This window comes from Danio rerio, chromosome 12 (genome assembly GCF_052040795.2).
Source record: "Danio rerio strain M-AB ecotype USA chromosome 12, GRCz13ab, whole genome shotgun sequence".
Taxonomy (NCBI): Eukaryota; Metazoa; Chordata; class Actinopteri; order Cypriniformes; family Danionidae; genus Danio; species Danio rerio.
In genome coordinates, this window is record NC_141032.1 from 24,522,999 (window position 1) to 24,538,348 (window position 15,350).

A 15,350-nucleotide genomic window follows, 5' to 3' on the forward strand; every position below is an offset into this window, starting at 1 on the left:
GCCCCCCTGTTTATTTTTTTCCCCAATTTCTGTTTAACGGAGAAAAGATTTCTTCAACACATTTCTAAACATAATAGTTTTAATAACTAATAACTGATTTATTTTATCTTTGCCATGATGACAGTAAATATTATTTTACTAGAAATCTTTTAAGACACTTCTATACAGCTTAAAGTGAAATTTAAAGGCTTAACTAGGTTAATTAGGTTAACTAGGTGGGTTAGGGTAATTAGGCAAGTTGGTTTGTTCTGTAGACGATCGAGATTTAGATTCTAAACCTTATCATTAGTTGGAGTGCAGTACACTATGTTTTGCTTCTGAATAGCTGCATTTGAATGTTACTATAGTGTCAGATGTTGTTAGGACACGGTGTTACAATGTAAGCAGCTTGGCTATAATGTTTGTGTTTGTAATATTTATATTATTTGCTAATTAAAACATGCCTCATTTGGATTTTCAGAACTTTAAATCTGCATCTGATTATAGAGGATGCTGCTGTCCTCCGGAGTTCACATTTTTGGCCGCAGTCACATACATTGATGCAGCCTTCAAGACTAAAATAAAATACGGTGCTGAAATAACTGACAGTAAACTGACAGTGGACGATTATAGACACCAAAACAAAGACAGACATTCCGACACGAATCTTGCAATTTCAAAAGAGAATAAATGACTTCAGCATTGTTTTTAAGTTAAACAGATGTTCACATAGCATGTTTCTTAAATATTTGCAAACATATTGAGGTATTTTTATGCTTTAAAAGACCTGTACATACAGCACCTTTAATGCAAATAATGCGAGATGAAATCCTGACTATTTACTGTTTGTGTAGACTACATAAATGAATGTGAAATCCTGTTAAATTTTCTGTCACAAAACTGTGTGATTTGTCATCAAAGCATAATCTATGTAAACCAAATATTGTAAATTAGTCTTTGAGGGTAAATATTTTAATATTACTCAAAAAAAAGTTGATTTATGAAACGATAAACTGTTTTTCAACAACAGCAGTTTATTTAACATGGTGAAATGTATCGACTAAGAATTGTAGTCATCTTTTCTTTGGTACATGCAGCCGAGGCTCATGGGAAATATATGCCTTAGCCTACATTTTCGTCAAATTTAAAATATGCTGCTTTGGGTATATTTTATTGCACATTTCAGAGAACAAATAAACCAGAACTGAAACACCTGAAATCTGAAACACGTTACTTAGGGTATGTCTTGATGTATGCTTCAGATGTACTTCTTTCTTTTACAAGCCCATGCAAACACCTAGCAACCCACTGACCTAAACCTTCCCTAAAACCAAACAATTGTGTTTTCAAAGCCAAACTCAAGATAAAAGTCCACAGTGACCACTTAGTTTTACCTTTATTTTACAATACTTTTGTGGAATTTAAACCTGAGCACTGCTGATCACAAGTACAACACTGTACAAAGTAAACTACATGCACACTAAAACCACACTAAAAACATCTTAAATATGTCAAGCAAACATATTCGGTTACAAATCATAGATACCATTAAACATTTTGTAGTATTTATATGGTGTCGTGCAAAGAACTGCACAAAATAAACCTTTATTAGTCAATATGACCATTTAAACATCATTAGTGTGAAAAGGAACACATTTTGTTGGTATCATAGTACACCATAGTGCTAAGTTTACTTGGTGCAGTTCATAAAAATGTAGACTAAAACCCATATTTCCAATGAGCCTGTGTGTTAATTATGTTCCAATTTTTAAAACACAAAAAATAATGTCACTGAATGTCGCATATTAACCAAGCATGCTTGATCTTCTGTGAACATATCTAAAAGCTATATTGTTCTGATCCCTACATTTTACCTGTTTATTCTGTTCAGAAAGTGATGTGGCTATTAAGAAAACTAAACCGTTCAGTTCACATGGGTTTATTTTTAGATCTCTTTATTTTTGAATTGCTTAAAATGATCTTAATGTGTTATCCAAAGATGAGAGGAGGTCTTAAAGGTTTGGAAAGACATGAGAGTGAATAAATGACAACAAGCCTTTAAGCAGTTAACTTTTGATTTCTCGAGATTTTGCAAGTTGTAGTTTCGGCAATTTGCAATTTACTTGTTAGAACACATAGGCAGGTCAAGTCTGCCAGCAAATGCTTTCTCTGACTGACACAAATGCACAAAGGTGCCTTATTAACCAAACTGGATTAAGAAGAGGAGCGCATAGTTACCCTCATTCAGGATCTGATGATGAATGGGTACAGACTACACCTGTGGATCTTCCAGACCACCTGAGGTTATCTCTGAAGTCATCCTGTCGCACACACACACCTTTAATAGTGACAGTCGAGACAGATAAAAATGGCTGGCATTTCTGTGAGGAAAAATATTGACTAGAAGTTTCTTTAAAGGAACACTCCACTATTTTTGGAAATAGGCTCATTTTAGGCTAATTTCCCAAATGAGTTTTACTATTTTTTAATCCATTCATTTGGGTCTGGCAAGAGCAATTTTAAGATGTTTAGCTTAACATAAATCACTGAATTGGATTAGATCATTAGCATTTTGCTTGAAAAAAAAAAAGTTCATAATTTTCCTACACTGTAAACCCAAAAAGTTAAGGTAACACAAAAAAACATTTGAGGAAACCGATTGCAACAAACCATTTAAGTTCAAAAACTAATCTAAATGAGTAATGTGAACTTAATCCATTTGAGTAAACGAAGCAATTTGAGCACAGTAAAACCCAATAAATGAAGAAAACTCAAACCAACTGAGTACTGTAAAACCCAATAAGTTAAGTCAGCTCAAACTGTTTGAGGAAACTGATTGCAACAAACCATTTAAGTTGAAAAATGAATCTATATGAGTTCTGTAAACTTAATCTATTTAAGCTGAAGTAATGAGGTATTTAATTGGCTCATTACTTTTAACACCGAGTTCAAAACTCTTTTCAAATGAGTAAAATTAACTTTCAGTAAATTATGAGTTAACTACACTCATTTCATTTGATAAAGTTAACTGTTGAGTTTTACAATGAATTTAAAGTTTAAGTCTTTTGTAGTTACATCATATACTAAGATCAACAGAAATGTAAAAGTTGCTACTTTCTAAGCTTATATGAACTCAAAAATGGCATATGCTCTTTGTTATTCACTTTAAAAAATATTTTTGTTGCTTGTTCAAACTAATAAAAGTTTACTTTAAAATGAGCTGAATCAATACAATTCTTTAGATTTTGTTGGGACAACTTAATTGTTCAATCCTCTTAAACATGTAAAAACTCAATTTCTTCATGTTGTTCCAAATAAAAAAAAAAAAAGTTGTGTGGAACCCAGCATTTTTAGTGTTGTTTGCTGTTTGTTTAAAATAAGCTAAAACAACGCAACTCTTGGGTTTTTGGGGGGGCAGCTTAATTGTTTTATGTTCAATTTATTAAAATGTGAAAATAAAATGTTAACTTAATTCTTTTCATGTTGTCTCAACACAAATCAATTTTGGGGAACCCAGCATTTTTTACAGTCCAGTGTGGCTAAGAACTACACTCTCATTCTGGTGTAATAATTAAGGAACTTTGTGCTATGGAACTACTGTGCTGTAGAGTGAGCGTTGAGTGAGCGACGTATCTGGGTAGGGGGGCGTGTGCGCGCGAGACGTACCCGAAGAGCGGTGGGAGTTGCGCGCACGCGCGACGCGACATAACATTACCTGAAGAGTGGTGGGGGTGAATTGCGCGCGACGTACCTGAAGAACTATGAGGGATGCGGTGGAGAGAGGGCTGTGCAACGTATTTAAGGACCGGGCAGGAAGCGCGCGATTTCCGGGAGATTATCATTCATTTGCGGGCATCCGGGAGTGTCTTTGCATTTGAGGGATACTCTCGCAACTTCCGGGAGACTTGGGATGTCTGCAACAGTCAACTTTATCAAATGTAATGAGTGTAGTTAACTCAAAATTTACTGAAAGTTAATTCTACTCATTTAAGAGTTTTCAACTCAATGTTAAAGGTAATGAGTTAATTAAATACCTCATTGCTTCATCTTAAATGGAGTAAGTTCACAGTACTCATATAGATTAGTTTTTCAATGTAGCAATCGGTTTCCTCAAACGGTTTGAGTTGCCTTAACTTATTGGATTTTACAGTACTCAACTGGTTTAAGTTCTCTTTATTTATTCGGTTTTACTGTGCTCAAATTGCTTCATTTACTCAAATGGACTATGTTCACAGAACTCATTAGGATTAGTTCCTCAAACGGTTCGAGTTACCTTAACATTTTGGGTTTTACGGTGTATTCTTTGATTAACAACCTTTCATTTTCTGTCGATCTTATGATGTAACTACAGAAAATTCAAGCTTTAAATAGGAAGTTATTAAAACCTTTTTTATTTCTTATTTTTTTGAGCAAGTAGCTAACGGTCTAATCTAATTCAATGATTTATGCTATGCTAAGCTAAACTAAGCTAACAGTGCTCCCACCAGGCCCAGAGGTCGGCTGAATGGATTAGTGAATGGTAAACCTCAACTGTTTAACTGTAAACCGAGGAGTTGTAAAATGAGCCAATTTAAAAAAAAATTAAAAAATAAAAAACAAGTGAAGTGTTCCTTTAGAAAACATAGTTTTTCAAACGAGTATTTCTGAAGTCTGAATCATTCAGGTCAGCGTTATTAACTGGATCAACAGATTCACTGAAAGACAGAAAAGCTCACTAAATAAGTAAGTATAATTCTTACTTAGTTTTAGGTAGTTTTCGTAGAAAAAACAACTGTTAACATTTTGTAACATTTATCACAAAAAGCATTCATTTACTGTCTGCACCGTCTGCGGCTATACCACGTTCAGACATTTTGCTAATGTTCGGTCAGGCTTCTGAATGGAATTGGAAAAAACATCTTGGCTCTGGTGAAAACCAAACATCTACATCTATGTCAGTTCATCTAGAGGGGCTTTAGGGAGTTGTGTAATACATCACAAGTTTAATCAAATGTGTCAGCTTGCTTACGTAGGGAGTAGCGGTGGAGTCTGAGTTGTTAGCACGCTCTAGCCCTCTGACAGCTCCGCTATATGAACAGTGACAGACAGCAGCTCTCAGAGACAGACCCCAAAGTTGTACGTCACAGAGGTTTCTGGACCATAACACAACACAGGACTGAGGTTAACAGCACAGCTAATTACACCACTTAAAGAACTGCACAAAAAATGTCAACGAAAAACACAAAACATGACCCTTTTGAAAAAAACAGTTTATGATTAGTTTGGATCGGTCTACATCAGCTAGATGGTCAGTCAACATTATAAGTGACAACTTTCTAACTATAAACTGATCTGTTTTTTTATATACTGACGCAAAAGACAAAAATTAAACAGGCGTGTTCAGTGTTGACAAGCTCTAAATGTTAGGCTACTATGTGAAGAGAGCAACAGTGGTCAAATATAGATCTGTTAGAAAGCAGCTATTATGCTGTGTAACAGTAGTTTAAAATTAATTTTAGAGCTATTTTAATGTGTTTTATTTAACACACACGCATTAATAAAAACAAATCCTAAATCTTAAACATAAAACTGCACTTTTAGCACAGTGTAAATTACAAACATTAACCCAATCCTTTTTTCTTTTTTTTTTTTCTTTTTTTGCCAAACTGAGAAATCTACTTAATACTATAATGGAACCAGTAGCTTTCTAATCAGAAGCATTTGTAGTATAAAGTCCCATCCCCTCTAATATCTTTTGGTCTAATCTTAAATTTAAATAAGATTTGAAAAATATTCTGATTGGCTTTGATTGTATCAAGATGTGCAGCTGTTTCGTATTTCTTGTGGACAGGAAAACTGTTTGGCAGTGGAAATTGTCCCATTTCCACATTTCTCATTAGAAATAGTCAAAGTATTGGACCACCCAAACATTTTCTCTTCTCAAACCCCATAAGATCTGATTTCTCATGACAACTAACGTAGCTTAGTGAAGTCAGTCAGGTAGTAAGGGCAATGTGAACAAAACATAACATATAACATAACATATAATATAACATATAACTTAGCATAAAATAGCATAACATAACAGGGGTACATTTTTTTGTACCTCAATTAAATGATCTTAGATGATTTTGCAGATCTTAGATCTTTTAATCTTGATAACTGATCTGTGGCTAATTTGGTTATACATTCGTGAATCAGATTAAAATGTCTGGATGAACTGATTTGAGATCGCTGCATGTGTTGCAAAGAACTGATCTACCGATCCTTAAAATCATGATGCAAAATCAATGCAAAACTTGGCTGACGAGACAGTAGTGTTATGACATCTTCTGATTAATTTTCAACTATCCATGTGAGCAAAATTACATAAAATTCGTAGTAAAGGGTTTGTTAAATATGAAACACAATAACTTTCTACCTTTGTTGTGGGCTGCAGGCTTTACAATTTACACTCATGCATCAAGAGTATTTAGCAATTTTTAATTTCAAATAACCGCCAGTTTAGCTGTCAAAACATGCAAGTGCATGACTGCATAATTTATTATTCCTTTTAAAAAAAAAGTTAAATATTGTGCATGTCTAGTATCATACACATATTGTACTAAAACGGGTCACCTTAAAATAGGACACGTTTGTTTCATATTAAGTCCATATTATTAAATTAAATGCATTTTCTCTTTGAACCCCTTGGGGAGAACTACCATATGACAGGTTTTGTACTTTTCTTTCGAAGTGCAGATTGCAAAAGTTTTATTAATATATTTTTTAAACTTTTTAAACTATTTACTATTTTGCCAAGTGTATATAACTACTACTGTAAGAACATATCTGAATTTGGTACATACTTTCAGTATTATCTTTGCTTGAAATCACCCAATCTAATCCTGATTATATGAAATAAGCCTGCTCCCAAGTAGGTTTGAGTTACCAGAAGTGTTGCTATGACAACAACTCTTGGATGCGTTTTGAAGAACGAAACGATCCTGAATCATGTCAAGTCGTCAAAAAAAAAAAAAAAAAGCAAAACAAAACTAAAACGGTCTTTCTTGCACTAACGAGAACTATGAATTCTTTAAAAGTACAAAATAAAAAATCTAATCAAACGACAATAACTGGCTTCTCTGAAACAGAATACATTTTTTAGCAACTAATAATTTTCTTTTATGTTAGGCTAAACAAACTTCAGAACCATCAAACTGCACATAAAAAAAAACAGAAGCAGCACACAACCACACAAAACCATAATTTAACATCTGTAATATGTTTGAAAAACATGCCTTTATACACAACGAAAGAAAAACAGTAATGAATGGCCCCTCTAAACAACATTCAGAACAGATTAAATTCCAGCGGTGTTACACTTAGTTTAAAACATCACAAATATTACTAATATAATGACATATTCACTTGTACACCACCTGACAAAAGTCTTGTTGCCTATTTTAGGAACAACAAATAGTAACTTGACTTCTAGTTGATCATTTGCTATCAAAAGTGGCTTATATGAAAGGTAAAGCCTTCTAGACTACACTTATTTTACCAAAATAATATATGCCTTGATTTTTAATTATTTAATCAGGACAGTAAGGTCTGACTTTGTTTAGACAAAAGTCTTGTCACTAAACAGAAATAATGTACAGTATAGAATATAAAGTCATATTGAAGTGGGAAAAGAATGAATATTGTGTATGACACCCATGAGCTTGGACGACTGCATTCATACATCTATGCAATGACTCAAATTAATTATTAATAAAGTCATCTGGAAAGGCAAAGAAAGTGTTCTTGCAGGACTCCCAGAGTTCATCAAGTTTTTTTGGATTCATCTTTAATGCCTCAACCATCTTACCCTAGTCGTGCTCAATAATGTTCATACCTGGTGACTGGGCTGGTCAATCCCGATATGATGGCTGCAGTAGAAAAACGAGTCCTATCCTGCTTTAGAATTTGTTTCCTGTGGTTTGTAATGTAATGGGGAGCACAAATGTCTTGATACTAAATGTAACCCCAAACCATGATTTTTTCCTTCACCAAACTTAACTGATTTCTGTGCGAATCTTGGGTCTATGCGGGCTCCAATAGTTCTTCTGCAGTATTTCTGATAATTGGGATGCAGTTCAACAGATGATTCATTTGAAAAAACTACCTCCTACTTTTCCAAATTCAACAACTAGGATCGAGCATTGTCAGGTAGTGTACATTATACAGTTTAAATAGTCAAAAAACATTGCCACACTGCCAAATTACCTCTTAAAAGACTAATTTAATTGAACAAAGTTTCAACCTACAAGGTCTTTATCAGGTCCATTTAACAATAAGCAATTAGCCATAACAAGCAGGGCACAATGACAAGAATAATAAGCCTTATTAACATGAAAGGGAAACACATCTAAGCAGGTAGCAAGAACAATATTTGCTGAAGAGAACCTAAACTAATCTTCAAATGTCACTATTTTGACTGCTGTCTGGAAGCTGCTACAGGTGGATTTCGTTTTTTCTTGAATGATTTTCACCTGCTTGCACTACCTTATGTTCTCAAGTTAGCATCAACAGCTTGTATTTTACTCTACTCACAAGTGTGCTGATTTTTTTTAATAAACAGCAGTGTTTGGAACTACTGTTAATTCTGTCATTACAATGGGGGGTGGCCATCTCCCACAAAAAATAATAAATAAAAATCGCCAAATATAGACACCCACAAGGCAATAATCAGTGAAACATTTGAAGCAGCGCATTGCTAATTATTATACAAGTGCTCTCGTGTAACCTCACTCACTAGCAAGGGTGCATGGGGAGTCATCAGGAACAGAGATAGAAAACAGGTTTGAACATTTTTCAAGGATTCCGACATTTTTTTTTATCTGATGAGCCCTGAGCAGTTGAAATGCCAGTCAAATAAGTGGCGAGAGAGAGCTTGTGTTCCTGTTCTGACAGAATGACTGAGGAAAAGCCCCATCCTCAGGCTAACAACCCTCTCTCTCCTTTATAAGCCTTTTTAAAGTCAGTGGAAAATAAGCTCAAGTCATAATAAGGCAACTGACCAAAATTAAAGCAGCATATAATTAAAACGAAATGGATCCCACTTGGAATACTTGATAAAATTCCAAATATGATTCTGAAAATTCAAGTGATACTTTCCATAAATACTGTAAAGGTTTGCAAGACTCTGAAATGGAGCAAATACTATATGGCCCGCTGTGGGAAATAGTAAATTAATCAATGTTACTGACATTTAAATTAGAGTCGTTCATTAAATTACACAAATGTTCCATCATTCAGTACGGAGGGATTGATTATGACAAGGTGATTCTCTCTCTAATCCTTCTGCTCTCTGTTTCTCCTACTTTGGTCACGCAGCCTAAGGCACAGATGCTTTCCATACATTTAACACAGAAAGGTGTGCAAATTTTTTTTTCTTCAAAAAAATCTCCTACATCCTGTCTTAAAATGTCAAGTGTGAGTTGAGTGAAGGGGCTAGATTCATTCCTAACAAAGTAGAAGCTGTCGATCTTGAGCAATATCTGGGATTTGAGTAAGCTGTGGCTTTAATCACTTGTTAAGAAGTCCAAGTAGTGATAGAGCTCATGCTTTGCACACATATATAAATGTATAATAGGAGCGATCATTATAGTGTTACATGTAAGGCACAGAGACATGAGAGTGCTTGATAAAGCTTTATATTTGAACTAAGAGCTTAAAAGCTTTGGTATAATTATAGTTATTTTCTGTTGTTGGTAGTGGTCCCAATGTTGTCAAAATGTTTCCAGTAATTTGTCTTTTGCAAGCAATTTTAGAGCTACTGTATGAACATATGTGAACTATTTTAACTGAAGTTTTTCGGTTCACTTTTGGAGCCTGTTTCAAAGTTCCATATTGAATTACAAACAAACTTCATTTTGGTCTTATTTAGTTAACATTCTGGTTTTCAGTAAAGTTTGTTAAAATACAATTAATTTAGCTTTGCTAAGAATTATGAACACAAATTCTGACCTTTATCTTTCAATGTCAGCTGAACTATTTTGGTTTGTTTTAGAAACCTGTTTCAAACAAATTTCAAATTGGTCAAATTTATGCCTGTTTTTCTGCAAAGGTCTTTTCTGAACTTCTTTGAATAAAGCCTAAAGGGTGTTTATTCACTAGCAACTTAGTTAAAAGTTGCTAGTTAATTAGCTACAGTAAAGTTATTAGTAAGGTTATGGAACTAATAAAACATGCAATAACATGCAGCTTTTGTAAAACTGCTTTGAAACAATAATTATTCTGAAAAGTGCTATACAATAAACTTGAATTGAATTTAACTTTGGTAAGCTGTTGTAAACTCGAAAAAATCCCTTAAACAATTTTTGTTTTAGTCTAACTTTGTTTGCACGATTGTCGTTCACATGATTTCATTCTTCTCTATTACCTTGAAGTATAGGCTCACATCATTACATGATTTGGAACTCCCCAATTGTACATCAACAAGCTGTTTTAGGAAACTGAACAGTGTTGGGAGTAAGGCATTACAAGAAATGCGAGTTACGTAATAATATTCCTTTTCTGAGAAACAAGTAAAGTAATGCATTACTTTTAAAAATTAAGTGTTACTTTTTAATGAGTTACTTTTAAAAAATCTAAGGCGATTTACTTTTTAGTTTAGTTAATTTGCTTTTTGGAAATAAATTGCTGGATTAAAATAAGCATAGTCATGTTGAATCCTGCACAAAATGAGAGAATGCAGGAACAGACAGAATTGAAGACAGTAGAGCTTTTCACTTCTGCGATGGAATTATTTTCATTATTCTGAACACATGGAAGAAAAGGAAAAAAGGATTATCTGAATGGACACTGATGGACAAAAAGTAGCAAACGCATTGCTTTAAACTTTCATTAATCTTTCAATAATACAGCATGTAGCTCTGGGGTCAGGAAGTTCTCCAAAAAAAATAAATAAACAACATTATCCTAAATTCATTTTTATGTTTTTTTTTAAAGGTAAATTAAGGTTATACAGTATGTTGTTAATTAAACAAATCTATTAAATAAAAGAAAATTCTGAAAGAGATCAAGCCTCAGGTCAGAAAAAGGAACGGAAATGTAACTTAAAAGTAACGTAATGTACTACTTACCATAAAAAGTAAAGCAACTAGTTAGGGGAGTTTGGGGAGTAACTCAATATTGTAATGCATTACTTTCAAAAGTGACTTTCCCCAACACTGAAAATGAACATGAATTCTGGTCTTCAATTTTAACTGATGTGTTTTGGTTCATTTTGGGAACTGGTTTCTAACAAACTTGAGTTTAATTCCTTTTGAGTAATTTTGACTAATTTCTTTGCCCTGATTTTCTGCACAGTACTCTGTTTCTCAAAATTAGCTAAAAGTATATTGGTTTACTGGGCAACGCAGTGGAGCAGTAGGTAATGCTGTCGCCTCACAGCAAGAAGGTCGCTGGTTCAGTTGGGTCAGTTGGTGTTTTTGTGTAGAGTTTGCATGTTCTCCCTGCGGTCGTTTGGGTTTCCTCCGGATGCTCTGATTTCCCCCACAAGTCCAAAGACATGAGGTACAGGTGAATTGGGTAGGCTAAATTGTGTATGGATGTTTCCCAGAGATGGGTTGCAGCTGGAAGGGCATCCGCTGTGTAAAACATGTGCTGGATAGGTTGGCAGTTCATTCCGCTGTGGCGACAGCGGATTAATAAAGGGACTAGGCTAAATAGAAAATGAATGAATGAATGAATGAATGATGGTTCACTTGGATAAGCTTTACTTTTTAACTCCAATCTAATTTTGTCTGTTGTTGTTTACACCATTTAATTCTTCTTTATTACCTTATAGTAGTATATTGGTTCACAAGTAAGTGGTCCTGAACTCACAAAATAATTTTCAAACAAACTACATTTTTGGCCTCACATTTGTTAATTTTTTTTATTATACATTTAATTTTGTTCCAAATTATTACTTGGTAACACTTTTTTTTTTTGATGGTCCATTTTAATATTTGTAGACTGTCTGCTTAATACCTGTTGATACTGCTGCTAAACAAACATTTAACTGACTATAAGAATCTTTGCAAGTACATGTCAACTTACACCAACCCTAACCCCGACCCCAACTCTAACCCCAACCTAACAGTCTACCATCTAATGTAGATGCAATGTAACTTAAATTCAACAAACAGACCATCAAAATAAAGTTTGAACTATTAATTCTTCATGTCTGACCATGTCACACCTCTCTTGATTTGGCTTAACATGTATCAGGGCATGTAAAGTGAAAATCTCCACATTTAAACATACCTCAGAGTATCTCCAAGCCACTCTCAGAAGGAGCAGAAGCTGGCCAGGAATGTCTGGTGAATGTTCCCTGACCTGTCTGGGGCCTGGGGTAGCAGGCCAAAGCTGTGGCCTTGTAATGAACTCAAACACAGCTTTAACAAGGCATCAACCTCAAGAGCTCCAGGGGTCGGATGTCACAAACTCACAAGTTCAAAGAGTTTCTTATTTCTTTTGCCTGTGGACAAAAACAGAACACTCAGCAGTGTGGTCATAGACAGGTGCCTCATCTCCCACTTTTCTGGAGAAGCTGCTGAACGTAAGGGTGCTAAAAAACATTCAGAGAGGGACATTAAATATGCTTTGTCTAGGTTGTTGCATTTGGACAGTGAGGGATGGGCGAAAAAAAATGCTACAATAGGGATAGTTCATGCAAAAATGGAAATTCTGCTGTTAAATTAATAATTTACTGATCCTCAGATTGATTCAAACTTGCAATATGTGTTGATTGCTGGGGGGACAATCCTGTCGTCTCACAGCAAGAAGGTTGCTGGTTCGAGTCCCAGCTGGGCCAGTTAACATTTTTGTGCGGAGTTTGCATGTTCTCCTAATTTTCACATGGGTTTCCTCCAGGTCCTCCAGTTACCCCCACAGTCCGAAGACATTTGATATAGGTGAATTGAATAAACTTAACTACCTGTAGTGTATAAGTGTGTGTAAATGAGAAAATGTGTATGTGTGTTTTTCAGTATTGGGTTGCAGCTGGAAGGGCAACCCCTGCATAAAACATATGCCGAAGTTGTTGGCATTTCATTCCGCTGAGGTGACCCCTTGTAAATCAGGGACTAAGCCGAATGAAAATAAAAAGAAAATGACTTTAGTGGCTTGTTTCCATGCAGCTACAATAAATGGGGAATGAAAATGCTCATATGATTCATATGTTAGGTACATTTACACAACAGTGATGCACTAACATCTATACTAATACCTATTGTGCAAGGTTTGTGTACAGCCGATCAACAATGCCAACAATCAATAAAAATGTCTAAAAATGCAGTATTTTGCATGCCACGTCAGTATTTGGTGTCACTTTATAAAGTAATACTATGAACGCACTTATATATGTGCTCTCCTATGGTCCACCACTGTTTTGGTTAAGTACTTGCACTTAGATTTACAATGAACTAGTAATGCATATGTGCATGACATCATTTTCACAAATGTAAAAAGATTTCAAAAATTTGTACATAGAAAAGGTTTTTTGAAAATTTGACATTCTCAGACTGTAAAATCAACGTCATATAGCAAATAAACATGCGAAAGCGAAGAGCATGAGATCAAAAACTGAAGTGATGAAACTAACCGAATGATGCAAATCAAGAGGAAACACAAAGAAGCCAGCTGTCATTTTGTCACATTTCTTAAATATTTGCAAGCAATATTGTTTATCAGATCAACAGACATATTTTCATGAGCGGACACCTTTGTGGTGAGTGAGAAGTACTGTGAAAATGCTAAGTAAGTAAGTGCTAATTTGTTTACAGTTTGTATATGTGTAGCATTAGTTCAGATTTGTGGACTACCAATACAGACTACTGCATGTATGGAAAGGTACATCTAGCCTGATCTCACAAGGAAACTTAACTATTTTACGTTTTGTCAGTTTAGTGGCTAATTCATACAAGTTCAGTCATATGAAAATGTAAGATTGTAAAAAAAGAACCATGGCACCCCCACCCCTAATCCCAACCTTCATTGGGAGATAAACAAATCATACAATTGAGATCATACAAATTCATAAATCAAAAAGTTACGAATTGCCATGAGATCGTATTGGTACATCGTCTCAAGCTTGCTCAGAATGTACTGTGCATTCTCGTTTCAGTCAGCTGTCATTTTATGCAAGCAAAGCTTTTTGGTCCAGATAATTTTAAAAAATGGGGGAAATCCCTGCAGTTAGGCCTGTTCGATTAATCGAAATCGAATTGCAATGATGATTTGAAATGTTGCGATTAGCTTATCGCAAGAGGCTGCAATATGAAATGTGTAATATTTCATTTCCCCCGCCCAGAGTAAACACGTGCACAGCATCTGTGTGTGACAGTCTTACTAGCCAATTGAGTGAGCACGCTGTCATTCTGCCCAATTAGAATTGCGCAAGAAAAATTTGTGTTTAATTTCTGAATATTTAAAAACAAATTTGAATAAATGTTTAAGTTTATATCTTTTCGCTTCCTTTTTTGACTAACACTCACTGCATTTTAGCAGTAAGAAGCTGATACCGATTATTGAGCTGAAGCTTGACTAAATCGCAAATCAATATCTGTTCAAAAATAAATAAATAAATAAATTGCAATTAGATATTTTCCCCAAAATCGCACAGCCCTGCCTGCTGTAAATCAATACAGAAAACTCCTCCACAGGGCCCTATTTTTATGAATTTCATTATGCTTTTTTGGTCATTCTAAAACTTGACACCAGTCCTCATTCACTTTCATTATGTAGAAAAGCGAGGCTTAATGTTTGGGTGGGTATCCTTTTATTCTTCAGTCAATGGCAAAATAACATTTCTCTGTTTTGTGTAGAGAGGAATTCCCTCACTTCATTATCCTCGTAGTGTGGTGTGCAATGGCTTATTAATGCTTGCGTCATTATTTTCAATCTCGCACTGCAGTCACCACCCACCCAGCAGCACAAAACTGAACCGCATCACCCGAAGGCTAGAGGTGGCCCTAAACCTGCTCAGACAAGCACCTGCTAGACCCTAAAGCTTCACTGTCTCTCCTTGCAGTAGCAGATTCCAGCAGACAAATTAGCAACTCACATCAAGCCAATGTTTGTATTCCATACTCAGTAGTGTCGCCACACCCTTCGTTCCTTGAGATGTTTTCGCCGCATATTTACACGTTCGCAATCCCTCCTTCTGATCCACTTCAGAATCAACGGTGCATTTCACAGACCGCAGTTCGCTGAGGTTGTGAAGCATGCGATGAAAGCACGCTCAGATCTGTATCAAAGCATGCGGTTTAGTAATTAACTTAATTAAACACATCCGCCTCTAATTAAGATGCACAGGCACAAAGAATGGCTGATTCACAATTCAGCACAACACACACACACACACACACACCAACACA

At 35.1% G+C, this 15,350-nt stretch overlaps 1 protein-coding gene and 1 long non-coding RNA gene across 2 annotated transcripts in view; both read left to right on the forward strand.

Moving 5' to 3' along the window:
• The window catches only part of wnt3 (wingless-type MMTV integration site family, member 3), a 45,917-nt gene that overhangs the window by 9,356 nt on the left and 21,211 nt on the right, over positions 1–15,350 (forward strand).
• On the forward strand, positions 41–6,992 carry LOC147834465 (uncharacterized). The gene is made up of 3 exons (XR_015504086.1): positions 41–3,668; positions 3,953–5,408; positions 5,458–6,992. It is a non-coding gene; the product is annotated as an uncharacterized LOC147834465 (long non-coding RNA).